General features: G+C 39.0%; 2 pseudogenes; one reads left to right on the forward strand and one right to left on the reverse strand.

Annotated features, from left to right (window-relative positions):
• Positions 1-10,300: 10,300 nt before the first annotated feature.
• LOC148514777 (5S ribosomal RNA) lies at positions 10,301-10,419 on the reverse strand (annotated as a pseudogene).
• Positions 10,420-16,478: 6,059 nt separating this feature from the next.
• LOC148514778 (5S ribosomal RNA) lies at positions 16,479-16,597 on the forward strand (annotated as a pseudogene).
• Positions 16,598-18,901: the final 2,304 nt, after the last annotated feature.

The following is an 18,901-nucleotide window of genomic DNA, read 5'->3' on the forward strand; positions in this document are numbered from 1 at the left end:
TGTCATTCACTATCGATAGTGAAATATCAAGAAACAATGGGCCTGATTCAGACCCACTCGCGAGCGGCTGTCCACTCGCAAGTGGGTCGATGGTCTGCACTGCGCATGCGCATGACGGAGGAGCTCCGTCGTGCGCATGTGCGAGACGCGACGAGCGAAGGACTTTCCTTCGCTCGTAGTGTCTGATCAAAGAGGGTGTGCTGTCGATGTTGATTGACAGCACGCCCCCTTTGGTGGGCGTGCCGGGGGCGTGCCTGCCAGACGGAGGCGTTCCCAAGGGAACGCCTACCGTCAGAAGCCGGCCCCACTGACATCACTAGTGATGTCAGTGGGAGTGATTTTGGCTCTGATAGAGCCAAAATCACTCCTGGCCTTGCGGTTGAGAAACTCAACCGCAGGCTTCTGCTCGCAGTGGCGATGGTCGTGATGGTCAAGACCATCGCGACCATCATCCTGCACGCTCGTATATGCAGTGGGTGGTCACCCACAGCTATACGAGTGTCCAGGAGGACGCTCCATATTTATGGAGGTGGGCCCTGATTCAGAGCGAGCGCTCTGGTCAGAGCGTCCGGCTCTGAATCAGGGCCAGTATGTGTTCTTTGTGTACATAAGTAGTGAATTTTAAATTGAAATCATTATTATTAAGTGTGTTAGTGAATAAAGATGCAAAATCATGTGTATCCCCATCAAAAATAGAAAACAAATCATCTATATAACGGCCGTAAAGGACGAGGTCCACGCCCAAGCTCCTCCCCCAAATGCATGCGTCCTCAAACGCACCCATATATATGTTGGCAAAGCTCGGCGCGAACCGCGTCCCCATCGCCGTCCCAAGTGTCTGTAAATAATAAACATGATTGAAAATAAAATAATTTTGTGATAATATAAACGTGATGGCATCCAAAATTAATTTATGCAGCCCCTCCGTCACTTTATCTGAGTTCATCAAGCGATTTCTCACAGCCTCAATGCCTTTACAATGTGGAATGTTTGAATAGAGTGCTTGCACATCGCTTGTGAGAAAAAAATATGATTTTCTCCATTTAATCTTAGAAATAAGATTTAAAAAAGTAGTAGTATCCTTGATATGTGAGCATTGAGAGGCTGCATAAGGTTAGTGATTTGTGAATTTTTGGGAGGTGATAATAAGTGGGGATAATAGGGTGTTTTGGTACTAAATAGTGAAATTCATCAGAAGTAATTACACCATCGTCTCTAGCCTTCTCTATTAGACTTTTTAGCTCAAAAGTATAATCCCTTGTTGGATCTGTTTTTAGGGGGTGGTATATAGTGGAATCATTTAGCTGTCTCATAGCCTCTGCCACGTAATCTTCTGTATCTTGTAGCACAATACCCCCTCCCTTGTCAGCAGGCTTAATGACAAGGGAGGGGTCAAGTGCCAACTTTTTTAATGCCTATCTTTCACTGTGGGACAAATTATTTCTATATTTAAAACGTTTTTGTTCTTTTTTACAAAGAGAGTTAAACTCATCTAGAGTCTTCTTATAAAAAATGTTAATCTGATTACTTCTAAAAGCGATGGAAAGAAATTGGATTTCACCTTAAACGTATTTCTACCATCCCCATATCTATCTATATCATAAATCATAACATAATTTTCTGTATGATTACCCTCCAATTGTAGAGATTCCAGAATTTCAAGTGTTTCCTTATCTGTATCATCTAAGATTATGCTATCTCCCGTAAATCCTTTATTTTTTATTTTCTTAGTGGCAAAATACCTTTTTCTAGTTAAGCTTCTTATGTACCTATTAAGTTCCACAAATAAATGAAAGAAATCTGGAGGTTGTGTCGGGGCAAATTTTAAGCCTTTCTCCAATAGGCTGATATCATGAGGGCTTAGTTTTTTTGAAGATAAATTATGTATATTTTTCCCCTTTATATCCTTGGATCTTCTCTTTTTCTGTACCCCAATACCTCCTCTACAACCTCTGGACTTTGCTCTCTTCTTCGTTTTGGGGTTTCTACCCTCAGAGTCTCGTAACGATTCCTTAGTGGTTGGTATGAGTGATTTGTTCTCACCGATCTTTCCTCTAAAAAAGAGGAGGAAGTCTGTCCTTGTGTGTTCAAATGATTAGACTGTCCCCCTCTAGAGAATATTTTAGGTCTAGTATCCTGTTGTGTTGCCACTCTTTTATAGGAATCCTCATTAGACCTTGTATAGGTTGTTTCTGATTTTTTGGGGGATAATTTATCAGTTGGTATTCTTGATCATATTTCATCCTTATTATATAAATCTTTTCTGTTATTATATTTAGGAGGAGACCTTTCTCTTCTAACAGGCCATATATGTCCAGAGTACTGGATCTGAGATCCTTGCTTATGATGCGAATAATTATAATTTTTCTTTCTCCACTCTGATCTACTACGTGACCTTCCAGAGTGAGGGCATTTTTTATTATAAGTTCTTACTTTATTTCTTCGATAATCATCTAAATCCCGATTACATTTTTTATTTTTCCCTTCAATAATCTCTTTTTCATATGCTTCCAGCTTCAAATTGATTTCTATATCTCTTTTATTGAAGCTTGGATGTTCAGAAAAGGTATCTAGAGCTTTTTTAGTATTCTCAATTTCTATAATCAGAAGATCTATTTTTTCTTTTCTATAGGAAATTAAAAGCTCCATGAGTGAAAAGGAGCAATTATCAAGAAGACTCCCATTTCTCTTTCAATTCTATATTATCAATAAAATATAGTGCTTTAAAAATCCTAAGTCCTCTGGGGATCTTTTTAGCTTTAACATATTTTTGCAATGTTGTCATATCCCACCAATGGCGTGTCTCAGCTTTAAGGAGATCCTCTAATTTAAGAAATAAAATATCACATTCTTTTTCACTACTGATCTCATCATTGGGATCAATACTGAAATCAATTTCATCATTAAGCTCTATCAAGTATTTTTGTCTCCTTCTAACTCTTTCAGAGAAACATGTAAGATCTGCCATATTTCAATCTACAATAATATTATGGATGTGTCAACTGCAGCTCTGTTAACACAGATATATATTAGAACAAAAAAATTAAATATTTAAACAGAGCGCTGTGGACACAAACCAAATGAATTATATATATTAATTCTTATTATAATAAATATTCCTAGCGCTGCAAGGCCAAAAGGAACTAACTGTGCGAGTTCCAAAATAGACAGGAAAAAATACACAGGTCTAGCGCTGCTAGGAATAGTATCAATCTTTTAATAAAATATCAAAATAATATTAAATATATATATATATATATATATATATGGCACATAGATATACTTTTCCTACAAGAGACAACATGTCTTTCCACCCTTCTTCTCCTGCGCCTGATAGCCTTAACCCCAAACCTCCTCACTTGTGTGTGAAAGACAGCTTGTCCTCTCCTCTCCCCTTTCTGCAAGAGACAGCCTTCCTCCCCCCTCTCTATTGCATGTACCAGCCTGTTTCCCCCTTTCATAATTAAGTGTCAGCCTGTCTCCCTCCCCTGCGTGTGATGGGCTGCCATCTGTCCCCCCTCTCAGCTGCAAGTAACAGCTTCCCCCATCCATTCCCTGACTGTACATAGCAGCCTTTGCCTACTATACTCTCCATGTGTATCCCCTCACTCTCCTTACTCTTCCTGGCATGTGATATATTCTGTCTCTCACCTCCTGCGTCTCCTCTTACTTATGTGTGACAGGTTTTTGTCCCCACTACCTACCCCAATCTTCTCTATATCTTCCACTTTGACAGCCTGCCTCCTATCATATCCCTCTAACCCTGTGTACAACAGCCACTCACTGTGTCGTGTGTCCTCTCCTGCTCTTGACATAATCTGATGCCCCCACCACATGTCCCCTCCACTCCCTCTTATGTGTGACAGCTTCTTTCTCCTGTCTAACTCTAAGCCCTTCTGCTAAACTCTCAACCCTTCTGTGAGTTGGCCATCACCACGCTTCGGGCTCAGTGGATCGCTACATGATTATATTCCCCCTCTATGCCTACTTGGATGGTAGGGGATGATGTTGAGACACTTGCTGATGATGTCAGGGTACAGAAATTGAAGGGGATCTATCTATTCCAACTCTTCCCTGTGTGTGACTGCCTCAGCATGTGACTGACTACACCTCTGTCACCCCCATCCATCTCCCTTCTCCTTCCTCTTCACAAGTACAGCCTTTCCCTCTTTCCCCTTAGAATGTTGCAACCTATTTCTTTGTCCTCCTCCCTTCTGTTTGTGACAGTCTGCACTATTCTTCCCTTTCACTTGGCATTCCTCTGTCTCTCTCCTCCATCATCTTCACATGTTACAGCCTCTATAGCGGTTTCCCCCCTCTATCTTGAGTGTGTTGCAGTCTCCCTCTTTCTCCCCTTGGCTCCCTTCTGCATGCTTTAGCCTCCCTACTTTCTCACCTCTTGTGTGATAGCCTCTCCCTCTTTCTCCTTGTTTTTTTTTACATGCACACCCAATACTTACCCTTAATAACTTGTGTAATATGGTGTCACTTATTGTATTTATTTTAAAGAATCACATTGGTGTTTATTTTTTATATTATTCGCACCATGAGGTACCTGCTATCTATTATGTGCTTTTTGTACTGTTTGACAGTCACTTAGGTGCTGTCTGTTTGGTGTGGTGGTCACTGCGATGCTGTCTGTCTGGTACTGTGGACATTAGAATGCTGTTTATTGCTGTATGGCAGCCACAGGGATGCTGTCTGTATGGTATGATGTTCACTGGGATGCTGCCTGTCCTCTTTGACAGTCACTGTGATGATGTCTCTATTGTATGGCGGTAACTGCAATGCTGTCTATATCTATATTTTATGATGATCACTCATTGTGATTAATAGCATTGTGAATATCAGTATATAACTTGTGGTGGTTGTGTGAGGGGCCCAGGAGGTGCTTTTTGCTTTTGCATTAATTTACTTTAATCTATTTTGCTACAATATCCTAGGGTAAAACCCCTATCTAAAGAAGGCAGCATTAGGTGTGTGCACCAAGACTGTACAGTCAGGTATTCTATATTGGATTATCACAACTTTCTTCCAGCAAGATGACTAACTGACATAGACCCGTACCCACAGGGGAGCAAGGGCGGTATTATGTTGTTTCGCAGGTGTAAATGATATGGGATAGGTATGTGGAGGTGTAAATGATGTGGGACAGGTATGTGGAGGTGTAAATGATGTGTGACAGGTAAGTGTGGAGGTATAAATGATTTTGGACAGGTATGTGAAAATGTAAATGATATGGGATAGGTATGTGGAGGTGTAAATGATGTGGGACAGGTATGTGGAGGTGTAAATGATGTGTGAAAGGTAAGTGTGGAGGTACAAATGATGTGGGACAGGTATGTGGAGGTATAAATGATGTGTGACAGGTATATGTGGAGGTGTAAATGATGTGTGACAGGTAAGTGTGGATGTATAAATGATGTGGGACAGGTATATGTGGAGGTATAAATGATGTGTGACAGGTAAGTGTGGAGGTGTAAATGATTTTGGACAGAATGTGGAAGTGTAACTTATGTAGGACATGTATGTGGAGGTGTAAATGATGTGTGACAGGTAAGTGTGGAGGTATAAAGGATGCATGACAGGTATATGTGGAGGTGTAAATGATATGTGACAGGTAAGTGTGGATGTATAAATGATTTTGGACAGATATGTGAAAGTGTAAATTATGTAGGACAGGTATGTGGAGGTGTAAATGATGTGGGACAGGTATGTGGAGGTGTAAGTGATGTGTGACAGGTAAGTGTGGAGGTACAAATGATGTGTGAAAGGTAAGTGTGGAGGTATAAATGATGTGGGACAAGTATGTGGAGGTATAAATGATGCGTGACAGGTATATGTGGAGGTGTAAATGATGTGAGTTAGTATGTGGAGGTGTATTGATGGGAGAGGGGTTTTAGAACTTGCAGATGGGAGCTAAAAGTGTTTATTACAACTGTTTACAAACTTGTATAAAAACACAGATAAAATATTATGCAGACATTTTTCTGTACCCCAAAATGCTGGAAAGACTTTATTTTGATGAAAAACATTTGCTTGCTCTCATTTTTCAACCATTAATATAAAGTACAAAATTCAGCCAATTGAGAACGGCTGAATGGAAGCTGCTAAAATCAATTTGACAATACTCTTTAGGTGCATGAAAAAGAGGGGTCATACTAAACAGAAAAACAGAAAGGGGAGTATCCCCTAGATATCCTCCAGCACACTAAATTGTACCTGCAACAATACATGAAAACTACATGGTAATAGAAATTCAGAGATATTTGTTGCATGCATTTATAAGTACATGGTAAGCTGCCAGGCCACTTCACGGCTTCTCTGATACCGGCAGTTCCTACACTAAATGTCAATAGTGTCAAAAGTCATGTAATTATCTGTTGTAGGGCCTTATGATAAAGGCACATACAGAAATACATGCAAATTGAGAGCCAGCTTACTTTTCCTTTTAGCCCAATAGTAGCCTTCTATATGGCTGCTACTGTATCTCAGTTGCCAATTTTTTGCAATCCAGGGTGGTTTCCCCACATATTCATGCACTTCTCCCAAGTCGCTTTTTTGTAGAAAAGTCACGCAACCTCACGCAAGTAAAGCAAATTGGCATTTCTATTTGAATGGTGCATTCACACAATGTACTGTGGGCCTGATTGAGACCCGCTCGCGAAAGCATTGCGCTCGCAATTTGTGGGCGGCCCTACTGACATCACGAGTGATGTCAGTAGTGGACTTCCTGCTCTATTAGAGCAGAAAGTCCACATGGGCATGCGGAAGCCGAGACCCTACCTCAGGGTCTCGTCGCAAGCCCGATGGTCACGATAATCACGACCATCGCCAGGATGCTTACACAAGCTGTGGGTGGTCACCCACAGCTGTGCGAGCGGAAAAAAAAAGAAACGCCCTGATTCAGAGCGAGTGCACGCAAATAGCGTGTGCCTCTGAATCAGTCCCTATATGCGAATATTATGAAACAAACTTGCTTTCACAATCCCACTCCTACAGTAATTGAATTGTCCCCTTAATCTGCTCTCACATTTTAAATGTGCCCTCTCCTGCAGTGCAGCATGAGGCCCGGAGTCTCACACACTGATTTGCATGGTGAGGACACTTTACTATGGAGGAAATCATTTTTGCTGAAAATGATGAGCAGATCTAGATGGATTGGCGTAAAAGACCCCACACACGGATCGATATAGCGGCCGATCTGACAGATTGGAACGATATTGCTGCAATATCATTCCATGTGTGGCTATGATACAGGCCAGTGCATGCTCATGTGGGATCATTCATCGCTCCATCAGATCTTTCATGCTGCACAAGAGTTCTGGAGAAGAGATGTACGATCCCATGCATTGCTATGCGGGGGATGGGGGGGGGTGCCGGCATATCAGGCGGTTGGGCAGCTGATCACTCCGTGTGTGGGGACCACCCAATATGTCAGATGTTGCATCACTGGCTACACATCGTACCGTCTGTAGCCAGATTTAGGCATTAGCAATGCTGCAGCAGTTAAAAATTAGATTTTGTTTTGGGAACATCTGATTGTGTTCTTGATATTGCAGAGACGCACACAGCTTTTGTCAAATCACCTTTCTACTAGAGATGTACACCGACCCTTGTGTTTTGGTTTTGGTTTTGGATCTGGATCTCTCCTGGTTTTGGATCTGGTTTGGTTTTGCCAAAACTTCACCTTCGTGTTTGTTTATCAGTTTTGGATCTGGATTTTTTCTTAAAAAATCATGAAAACAGCTAAAATCACATAAAATGGGCCTGTTTTTGATCCTACAGTATTATTAACTTCAATAACATTTATTTCCACCATTTTCAGTACATTTTGACCACCTCACAGCTCACAATATTGATTTTTTTCATCTAGTTAAGGCCAAAAGGTTGCATCCAGCTAGCTGGCTCAAAACTGAATGATAAATAGAGTTGAGGACTGTGCAAAGATGATGGTTGGGGTACCCCTTGAGGATTGAAGAATTGATAATTGATAGTTGGCGCAGCCAGTGGCTGAAGTAAGAAGAGTTGATACTTGATAATTGGTGCAGCCACTGTCTGAAGAAAGAAGAGTTGATACTCAATAATTGGTGCTGCCACTGGCTAAAGTTAGAATAGTTGATATTTGATAATTGGTGCAGCCACTGGCTGAAGTAAGAAGAGTTGATACTTGATAATTGGTGCAGCCACTGGCTGAAGTAAGAAGAGTTGATACTTGATAATTGGTGCAGTCCCTGGCTGAAGTAAGAAGAGTTGATACTTGATAATTGGTGCAGCCCCTGGCTTAAGTAAGAAGAGTTGATGCTTGATAATTGGTGCAGCCACTGTCTGAAGTAAGAAGAGTTGATACTTGATAATCGGTGCAGCCACTGGCTGAAGTAAGAAGAGTTGATACTTGATAATTGGTGCAGCCACTGGCTGAAGAACTGATAAATGGTGCAGCCACTGGCTGAAGTAAGAAGAGTTGATACTTGATAATTTGTACAACCACTGTCTGAAGAAAGAAGAGTTGATACTCAATAATTGGTGCAGCCACTGGCTGAAGTAAGAAGAGTTGATACTTGATAATTTGTACAACCACTGTCTGAAGAAAGAAGAGTTGATACTCAATAATTGGTGCAGCCACTGGCTGAAGTAAGAAGAGTTGATACTTGATAATTGGTGCAGCCACTGGCTGAAGTAAGAAGAGTTGATACTTGATAATTGGTGCAGCCACTGGCTGAAGAACTGATAAATGGTGCAGCCACTGGCTGAAGTAAGAAGAGTTGATACTTGATAATTTGTACAACCACTGTCTGAAGAAAGAAGAGTTGATACTCAATAATTGGTGCAGCCACTGGCTGAAGTAAGAAGAGTTGATACTTGATAATTGGTGCAGCCACTGGCTGAAGTAAGAAGAGTTGATACTTGATAATTGGTGCAGCCACTGTCTGAAGAAAGAAGAGTTGATACTCAATAATTGGTGCTGCCACTGGCTAAAGTTAGAATAGTTGATACTTGATAATTGGTGCAGCCACTGGCTGAAGTAAGAAGAGTTGATACTTGATAATTGGTGCTGCCACTGGCTGAAGTAAGAAGAGTTGATACTTGATAATTGGTGCAGTCCCTGGCTGAAGTAAGAAGAGTTGATACTTGATAATTGGTGCAGCCCCTGGCTTAAGTAAGAAGAGTTGATGCTTGATAATCGGTGCAGCCACTGTCTGAAGTAAGAAGAGTTGATACTTGATAATCGGTGCAGCCACTGGCTGAAGTAAGAAGAGTTGATACTTGATAATTGGTGCAGCCACTGGCTGAAGAACTGATAAATGGTGCAGCCACTGGCTGAAGTAAGAAGAGTTGATACTTGATAAGTGGTGCAGCCACTGGCTGAAGTAAGCAGAGTTGATACTTGATAATTGGTGCAGCCACTGGCTGAAGAATTGATAGTTGATAGTTAATTGTTGATGCAGCTACTGAGTAGTAGTGGAATACAGAGCTATGATTAGGAAGAAACCATCCTGCAACAGCCTTGAGGGCTGGAACTCTTGGCAAGTTGCGGCTGTTACAGCCTTGAGGGCTGGTGAGGAGTGACGACAGGTGGCCTTTGGGCCATGAAGCAGGATGTGGCCTTTGAACCATGTAGCAGCCTTGAGGGCTGAGAACCCTTGGCTGAATGTGACTGTTGTGCGACTTGTGCTGCCGGGTTGACACAACAAGCAGCAGTTGGTTCAGATTTTTCTTTTAAAAAAAATGAAAAGGGCAGGCAGGAGATGCTGTCTGTGGCCAAAATAATTTCTGGACATTCATAAACCATAACATTAAAAATGTCAGGCAGCAATGCCCCAAACAGCACATAATGGAAAGGAAAAAGGTGCAAGATGGAATTGTCCTTTTTGGATGATATCCCTAAAATAGTCCTCCACCATTCTCTGAATGGTGACCGTATCAGACCCAACCAGATGTCATGAGGTTTTGCTGACTGATCTGCATCACCAAAGAAGAAAAAAGTAGGGCTAGTTGTTGGGGCACTCTTATTGAAATTTTATATATATGATAAAATGTAACTTTTATTATACATCAATAAATGGAGCAGTATTATACAGTTTAGTCTTACTTGACAGATGAGATAGACTAATCACCTGTCAAAACCAGATCTCATTGAAATAATGAAATCCACTGGTGAAATATTAATAAATTCTACATTCCACTGAGAAAGGCTCAATACAGATAATTGACACTTTGCAGATATGATTGTTACATGGTTATATATTAGTCATGATGCTTTGACCTGTGCAAAAATGAATCCCAAGTATTCTTATTTAACCTACAGCACCTGGTATTCCCAAGAGGTCTCCCTTCCAAGTACTGACCAGGCCTATTACTGTTTAGCTGCCAAGATCAGACGAGATTGGGCAAATCAAGTAAAATATGGCTGTAGGTATACTTGAACAGGGAAAGAAATGCACAATGCTTGGTCAAAGCAGAAATAAATGTAGGACTAGTAGAATGTATAGTCCATTTTTTTAGTAGATTGTAACATTCAAAAAAAGTAATGCATAAGCAAACTTTTATTTGTACATGTAGCTATCAAATATAATCAGTGTGTCATCATATAATTTGATATACATAATGACATATAAAGAAACATTAACATCAGAGTATCACATCATTTTACATCAGGTAATCATATATATATAATCTCATGTACATAGGAAATCAATTCAGTTTAAAATATTAGTTAATATCTCACACAGCATCCTTGGTGCATAATTTAACATGTATCAATTATACAGTGTCACTTTTCAATCCAAAAAGGAGCAGTAATGTATACACCATTGTAGCAAGGTTCAAAAATCAAACTGGCTATATCTCAATATTATATCCAGCAATTGAATAATGCTCAACAGTCATACCCTTGTACAGGTGCAGACCTATATTTGTATACGTGGATATATATATAATTCATGTATCCTCATATGGTACGATATATACCACACACAGCATGTGAAGAGATATTAACATGAGAGTATCAATTTTTTTTTAAAGTATTAACATATTCTTACACCTGGGTTAATATCACACCAAGTGCTCTTGGTGCACAAATTGATATATATCGATCATATAGTGTCACTTCTTATTTAATTAAGAAATTATAATGTATACATCATTATATCAAAATTCACAGTCAAACTGACTAATTCTCAATAGTGTATCCAGCAAAGCAATACATCACACACATACCCATATACTGAGGTAGAGATAAAAATAGAGCATGAATAATTTGCAGTGCTTATCTCTATAAGGGTGTCTACAGGCTAATATAAACAAATGAAATGCCTGCTATTTAAAAAAGTGTCCCATAAGAAAACACATGGAGCATGTCAGTGTGCATCTGATTCAGTATCTGGACATGGAGGTCCCACTGTATGTTTGCATATTGATACAATACCAGTCCCCATGATATAGTCATTTGGAGTGCTGTCCATGTAATGACTAATTCTCCATGCGGTATATAGAAAAGGGAGGATGCGCGTTTCGCCTGTCTGAAGGCTTGTTCACCTCATCCATACCAGTTACTGACTAGCCGTTACTTTAAATGTGTACACTAATTGGCTCACCCGCAATATTCAGGATCTAACTGGATAGTATGTGGTTGTTAGAGAAACATCCCCCGCCTCTCATAGGTCTTGTGATCGCACCTAACCTCCAATCACAGGTTAATTATGGCGCATTGCCTATTGTTAATTGTAGTTTACTGCCTGAAAATAGTTGCTAAAGAACTATCTCCAATACTCTCTAAACATGTGATCGGACCTAACCTCTGATCACATGAGTCATATATTGCATTATAATTGAATAAGATGGTAGACTCAGTGCTTATGTTTAGATCTAACGGGATCTAACTGAATAGTGGATATTTGTTAGGGAAATATACCCTGCCTCCAATTAGTGATGTGATCGGACCTAACTTCCAATCATCAGAAAATTGTAATGCATTGCCTTATAGTAGATGTAGTTAAGTGCATAGATATTAAATGGTTATTAGAAAAGGCAACCTCCACTTCTCTCTAATCATGTGATCGGACCGAACCTCTAATCACGTGATTCATTTGTTGCAATGCATGATAGTAAAGTAGTATAATAAGATAACAGGCTCAGTACTTGTGTATAGAATCATAGAGCTATCTGGTATATAGAGTTTAGGTGACAAATACATTTAAAAGCAGGAAAATAAATGGTAATATATAATTGATCAAGAAATACCAGTCTTATCCTAGATAATTGACATGGATGAAATACTCCACATATCTCATAGAATATTAAACTATCAGCGTGATAATTAAATACATGCTGGTAAATATAGTATAATTACAAAATTCAGCCAAAAGGCAATAAAGTATATCATTAATGTGGATAAATTCATGTAAATAGATTAAAAAGAGAAAGGGGGAAAGAAAAAAAGGGGGAATTGGTCCATATTCAATGTTATAGTATATTAGTGTCAGCAGACCCTACAGGAATACCAGAGATAATGTACAGTATCATATATGCTATATTTCTGCATAATAGTAGATCCATAGAGATACACTCATAGCAGCATGATTTTATCAGAATTACTCAAAGTAATATAAATTGGGAGAACGGAGGGAAATATTTCAATGGTCTAGTTTGAAGAATATAGTGAAATTTCATTAAAGTGGACCATAACTGCGGAGAGGAGTATTATAATTAGTACCATAGAGTATACAGTATATTGGTGTCAAAAAACTAGCAATATTGCATAAAAATGAATAACTGGTAATATAACCTGTAATAAGTGCCATGTTGTATATAAAAAGGGGGCATTTAATAGCCCCAATAATAATTGTGTTACATATTATATGGAAAATAGTTTTTCTAAGTGAGGATAGTGAGAATGCTAAGATGGTAACCACATAGTTCTATATATATTTATATATATATATATCTATATATACCCACGCACATCAAAGTGATATGTACATGCATACATGCTTATATATACATCAAATGTACCATGAGAAATATGTGAAATTATACGTTAACATGTATAGTGAGAATGTGAGAATGGGGTGAAAATATAAAAGAAATTAGTGAATTTTTTTTTTTATTGTGATACATAAATAAATGAATGGATAGTGATAGAACGTGAAAAAGTGACAATTCTAGGTGAACTAATTGTGATATGATATATATGTGACATTGTATGGGCGTGACTTGCCTAATAAAGTGAAATAAAAGGTATCTAATGGTGTATTGAATAATTTGCAATATACCAAACATATACTGTACTTGTGATCTTTGCTACGACTTGTGATATGTATGTCCCAATATCACTAAAACTGTTATCGACTATTCCACACGATGTGATAAGGGATTTTATATCATATTCAATGTATCTATAGGTCTCAGGGGGACATCGGTAAGTATATCTGCGCTTAATTGAAGGAACGGAATGGATGTGTTTCAATATGTTTTCTTTCATAAGAACATGCTGTAATTTATGTATTCATTCATGCCCATTAGATTCAGGGCACCTAATCTAAATGTCCACATGCTTTCTTGTTTAATTAGCTCCTGTGTGAGGTCACCTCCTCGAATTCCCAAGCTATCTTTTTCCAATCCAAAAGCTTGAAGCTCCTTGTAGTTATCATTGTGATGTCTTTGTTGTTTTTATCTCTTCTTTCATGCCTCTTCTGATTGTCGTCTCTAAATATCAGCTTCTCTCTGTGGATATCGGAAGTGCTAGCTTAGGTTCGCCTAATGTATCTTTTGCCTTATCCCCTTTCTATTAGTCTGTCCGTTAATTGGAGACTCTTAGATTGGTATACTTGTATATCCGAACAGTTTCTCTTTAGCCATAAAAATTCACCTTTGCGAAGATTCTCAATTGTAGGCACAAAATGTGCACTTGTCTGATGTATCATGCTATTCATCGATGTCTCTTTGCAATAGAGTTCTGTATGTATGGTACCCTCACCTGTTTTGTAGATTTTCAGGTTCAGAAAGGATATATGCTCCTGACTGCAGTGGTAAGTTAATTTGATGTTAACATAATTGTTATTGAGTATATGAATGAATTCAAGAAGCAGTTCTTCTTCTCCTTCCCATATCATCCGAATATCGTCGATATATCTCCACCAACCACCGATGTATTTGTGTATATTCCTCCATTGTCTCTTCAAAGACAAATTTTTGCTCCCACCTGCCCATGAAGAGGTTGGCATATATGGGGGTACAAGCATCCCCCCTTGCCATTTCCCTCAACTGCAGGTAGAAGTGGTTCCCAAATGTAAAGTGATTTTTGGTTAAGATAAATTTCAAGAGATCTAAGAGAAATTGATGAAATGGACAAGGTTCTTCCATCCAAAGAAAGTATTTTATTGCTTGTATCCCTAGGTCATGCTTGATGCATTTATATAAGGATACCACATCCAGTGTAACAAGGAAATGTTGTTTCTCCATCCTAACATCATGCAATTTCCTGAGGATGTCAGATGTATCCTGTATGTAAAATGTTAAGCCTAATACATGATGGCGGAGATGAAGATCAATGAACCTACTTGCATTTACACAGATAGTCCTCCCACTCCAGACACTATGGGTCTCCATGGAGGGTCCTGAATATTCTTATGGACTTTTGGTAGTAGATATAATGTTGGCACTCTAGGACTATACACTTTCAAATATTCATACTCTGATTTAAAATAATTCCCTCATTTTTGGCTTTGTCTATAATGCTGTTGCATAGTGTAGTATAGTTTTCTGTTGGGTTAAAGAGAATATTTTGATAGCATGCTTCATCATTAAATTGTCACATTGCTTCCCTCTGGTACATTTCTTTGGGCCAAATGTCAAATGATGAGGTTAGGTGCGATCGCATGACCAATGAGAGGCGGGGATGTTTCCCTAACAACCACATACTATCCAGTTAGATCCCGAATATTGCGGGTGAGCCAATTATCATACACATTTATAGTAAAGGCTAGTCAGTTACCGGTATGGATGAGGTGAACAAGCCCTCAGCCAGGTGAAACGTGCGTCCTCTCTTTTCTGCATACCGCATGAAGAATGAGTCAGTACATGGACAGCACTCCAAACTACTATATCGTGGGGACTGGTATTGTATCAGTATGCAAACATATGGTGGGACCTCCATGTCCAGATACTGAATCAGATGCACACTGACAGGCTCCATGTGTTTCCCTATGGGACACTTTATGAAATAGCAGGCGTTTCATTTGTTTATATTAGCCTGTAGAAACCCTTATAGAGATAGGCATTGCAAATTATTCATGCTCTATTTTTATCTCTACCTCGGTATAAGGGTATGTCCGTGATGTATTGCTTTGCTGGATACACTATTGAGAATGGCAGTTTGACTGAATTTTGATATAATGATGTATACATTATCATTCCTTAGTTAAATAAGAAGTGACACTATATGATCGATATATATCAATTTGTGCACCAAGGACACTTGGTGTGATATTAACCCAGGTGTAAGAATATGTTAATACTTAAAAAAAAATTCTATATTACTGAGATCAATGTACAGGAATATGTAGGATTACCTATATGCACAATCAGGTGATACTCTCATGTTAATATCTCTTCACATGCTGTGTGGTATATATGGTACCATATGAGGATACATGAATTATATATATATCCACGTGTACAAATATAGGTCTGCCCCTGTACAAGGGTATGACTGTTGAGCATTATTCAACTGCTGGATACAATATTGAGATATAGCCAGTTTGATTTTTGAACCTTCTTACAATGGTGTATACATTACTGCTCCTTTTTGGATTGAAAAGTGACACTGTATACTTGATACATGTTAAATTGTGCATCAAGGATGCTGTCTGAGATATTAACTAATTTGTTAAACTGAATTGATTTCCTATGTACATGAGATTATATTATTATAATTATTATCCTTTATTTATATGGTGCCACAAGGGTTCCGCAGCGCCTTACATAGTACATAAACATAGTGCACAAACATAGTACATAGACATAGTACATAGACAGTTGAGCAGAACAAGAAAACAGTGTCATACAGTTTAAGACAATGCAATACAAGTACATGGTATATAAACACTGCTGCAACAGAAGCAGGATGGCAAAAGTCACGGGTTAGGTGCTTTTGAGTATAGAGCAGATAATATAAGTAAAGAAAGGATAAGCACAAGAGGAAAGAGGGCCCTGCTTGTGAGAGCTTACCTTATATATATATGATTACCTAATGTAAAACTATGTGATACTCTGATGTTAATGTTTCTTTATATGTCATTATGTATATCAAATTATATGATGACACACTGATTATATTTGATATTTACGTGCACAAATAAAAGTTTGCTTTTTTTGAATGTTACAATCTACTAAAAAAATGGACTATACATTCTACTAGTCCTACATTTATTTCTGCTTTAACCAAGCATTGTGCATTTCTTTCCCTGTTCAAGTATACCTACAGCCATATTTTACTTGATTTGCCCAATCTCGTCTGATCTTGGCAGCTAAACAGTAATAGGCCTGGTCAGTACTTGGAAGGGAGACCTCTTGGGAATACCAGGTGCTGTAGGTTAAATAAATATACTTGGGATTCATTTTTGCACAGGTCAAAGCATCATGAATAATATATAACCATGTAACAATAATATCTGCAAAGTGTCAATTATCTGTATTGAGCCTTTCTCAGTGGAATGTAGAATTTATTAATATTTCGCCAATGGATTTCATTATTTCAATGAGATCTGGTTTTGACAGGTGATTAGTCTATCTCATCTGTCAAGTAAGACTAAACTGTATGATATCGCACCATTTTATTGATGTATAATAAAAGTTACATTTTATCATATATATAAAATTTCAATAAGAGTGCCCCAGCAACTAGCCCTACTTTTTTCTTTTTTTATCTTCTTTGTTGTTTAACATATGTAATGTTGGGCTTTTGGAGCACCACCAACAATAATCGATGACGTAATTAGTTTATTAATGTTATATGGTTGGTTTACACTAATGAGCCTATCTAGGTTCTGTGCAGAATCTTCCCCAGTTGTTTTTTCTCTGATCTGATCACCACCAGCAGTGGGTCTCTTAGGAAAATTTATTTTTTTCCTGGCAGCTGTAGAAAATGAAGGAGCAGATGCTGCCATGTCACGTTCTGCTTGAGTTGACAATTTTTTCACCACCAGGTCTTTGCATCTTTTCAGATTTATGTCCATTAGAAAGAAAGACACAAGGTATGACTTAAACCTAGGATCAAATATGGTTGAATATAGTGATCTGATTTCAAGAGACTGACGACCTTTGGATCCTGTCGAAGCGAATGAAGGGCTTGATCTACAAGTCTGACATACTTAGCAGAATCACTCCATTTCAGCTCCTCCTTCACTTTCTCCAGCTGCTTTTGCAAAAGTCTGATTAGGGGAATGACCTGACTCAAGCTGGCAGTTACTGAACTAACTTCACATGTGGCAAGTTCAAAGGGTTTGAGAACCTTGCACAACATGGAAATTATTCTCCACTGTGCTTGACTAAGGTGCATTCCCGCTCCTCTCTCTATGTCATAGGCTGCAGTGTAGCCTTGGATAGCCTTTTTCTGCTCCTCCATCCACTGAAGCATATAGAGGGTAGAATTCCACCTAGTTACTAACTCTTGCTTCAGCTGATAGCAGGGCAAATTCAACAGTTCTTGCTGGTGCTGCAATCTTCAACACACAGTTGCTGAATGTCGAAAATATCCAGAAATCTTTTGGGCCACCGAGAGCATCTCCTGCATACCCCTGTCATTTTACAAAAAATGTTGCACTACCAAATTTATTGTGTGAGCAAAACATGGGATGTGTTCGAATTCACCCAGATGTAATGTTCGCACAATATTGCTACCATTGTCAGAAATCACAAATCCTGAGGAGAGTCCAAGTTGTGTAAGCCAGTTTGCAATGATTTCGCTGAGTTGTTCTAAGAGGTTCTCAGCAGTATGCTTCTTATGAAACCGGTGATACACAGAGTAGCCTGCCACTGAATGAGCTGGCATTTGTTAGATGCTGCTGCTGCTTCTGTTTGCACTGTTGGAGGCATAACACCTACCCAGTGGGCTGTCACAGTCATGTAATCTTTAGTTTGCCCTGTCCCACTTGTACACATATCTGTGGTTAAGTGAACAGTGGGCACAGCAGCATTTCAGAGGACTTTAATAAAGTTTTTTTTAATGTCCTTGTATAGATTGGGAATTGCTATTCTAGAGAAGTGGAATCTAGAAGGTACATGGTAGTGGGGACACAGGATCTCCATTAACTGTATAAAACCCACTGCATTAATGGCGGATACTGTATGCACATCTGATACCAGCATAGCTGTTATAGCATCAGTAATCCGCTGTGCAACTGGGTGTTTGCTATCATACTTGTTTGCCAATGCAATGGATTGTGTGATAGTCAATTGTTTGGTTGAACTTTTACTACTAAAAGTAGTCTTCTTCCTGGTCCCCTGGGATGAAGATCCACTCATAGCAATAGCAGCAGCAGCAGGAGCAGCAGGCATAACACTCAACGATTCTTCTGAGGAACAATGGCTAGGAGAGGAGTCAGTCCTTATGATATTGGATTTAGAACTACTTCCGATCACGAATTAAGATGTTGATGATAATGCAGGAGTTGGTGGTGGAGATTGCAGGCGCTTGGATCCAGATAGAAGGGAGCAGCTAGGTGACACTGGACTGATTGTTGTTTGTTTTTTTGTCCACAAAGTTTCTATACCCTTTCCAATTTGATGAATGCACTGCAAGTGATGTAACAGGGAGGAGGTTCCAAGATGGTTAAGGTCCTTACCTCTACTCACTATTACTAAGGCAATGGTTACAAATAGCTTGGCAAAGTTTTTCCTG

Source organism: Taudactylus pleione, unplaced genomic scaffold, assembly GCF_031769625.1.
Source record: "Taudactylus pleione unplaced genomic scaffold, aTauple2 ptg000259l, whole genome shotgun sequence".
Classification (NCBI taxonomy): domain Eukaryota; kingdom Metazoa; phylum Chordata; class Amphibia; order Anura; family Myobatrachidae; genus Taudactylus; species Taudactylus pleione.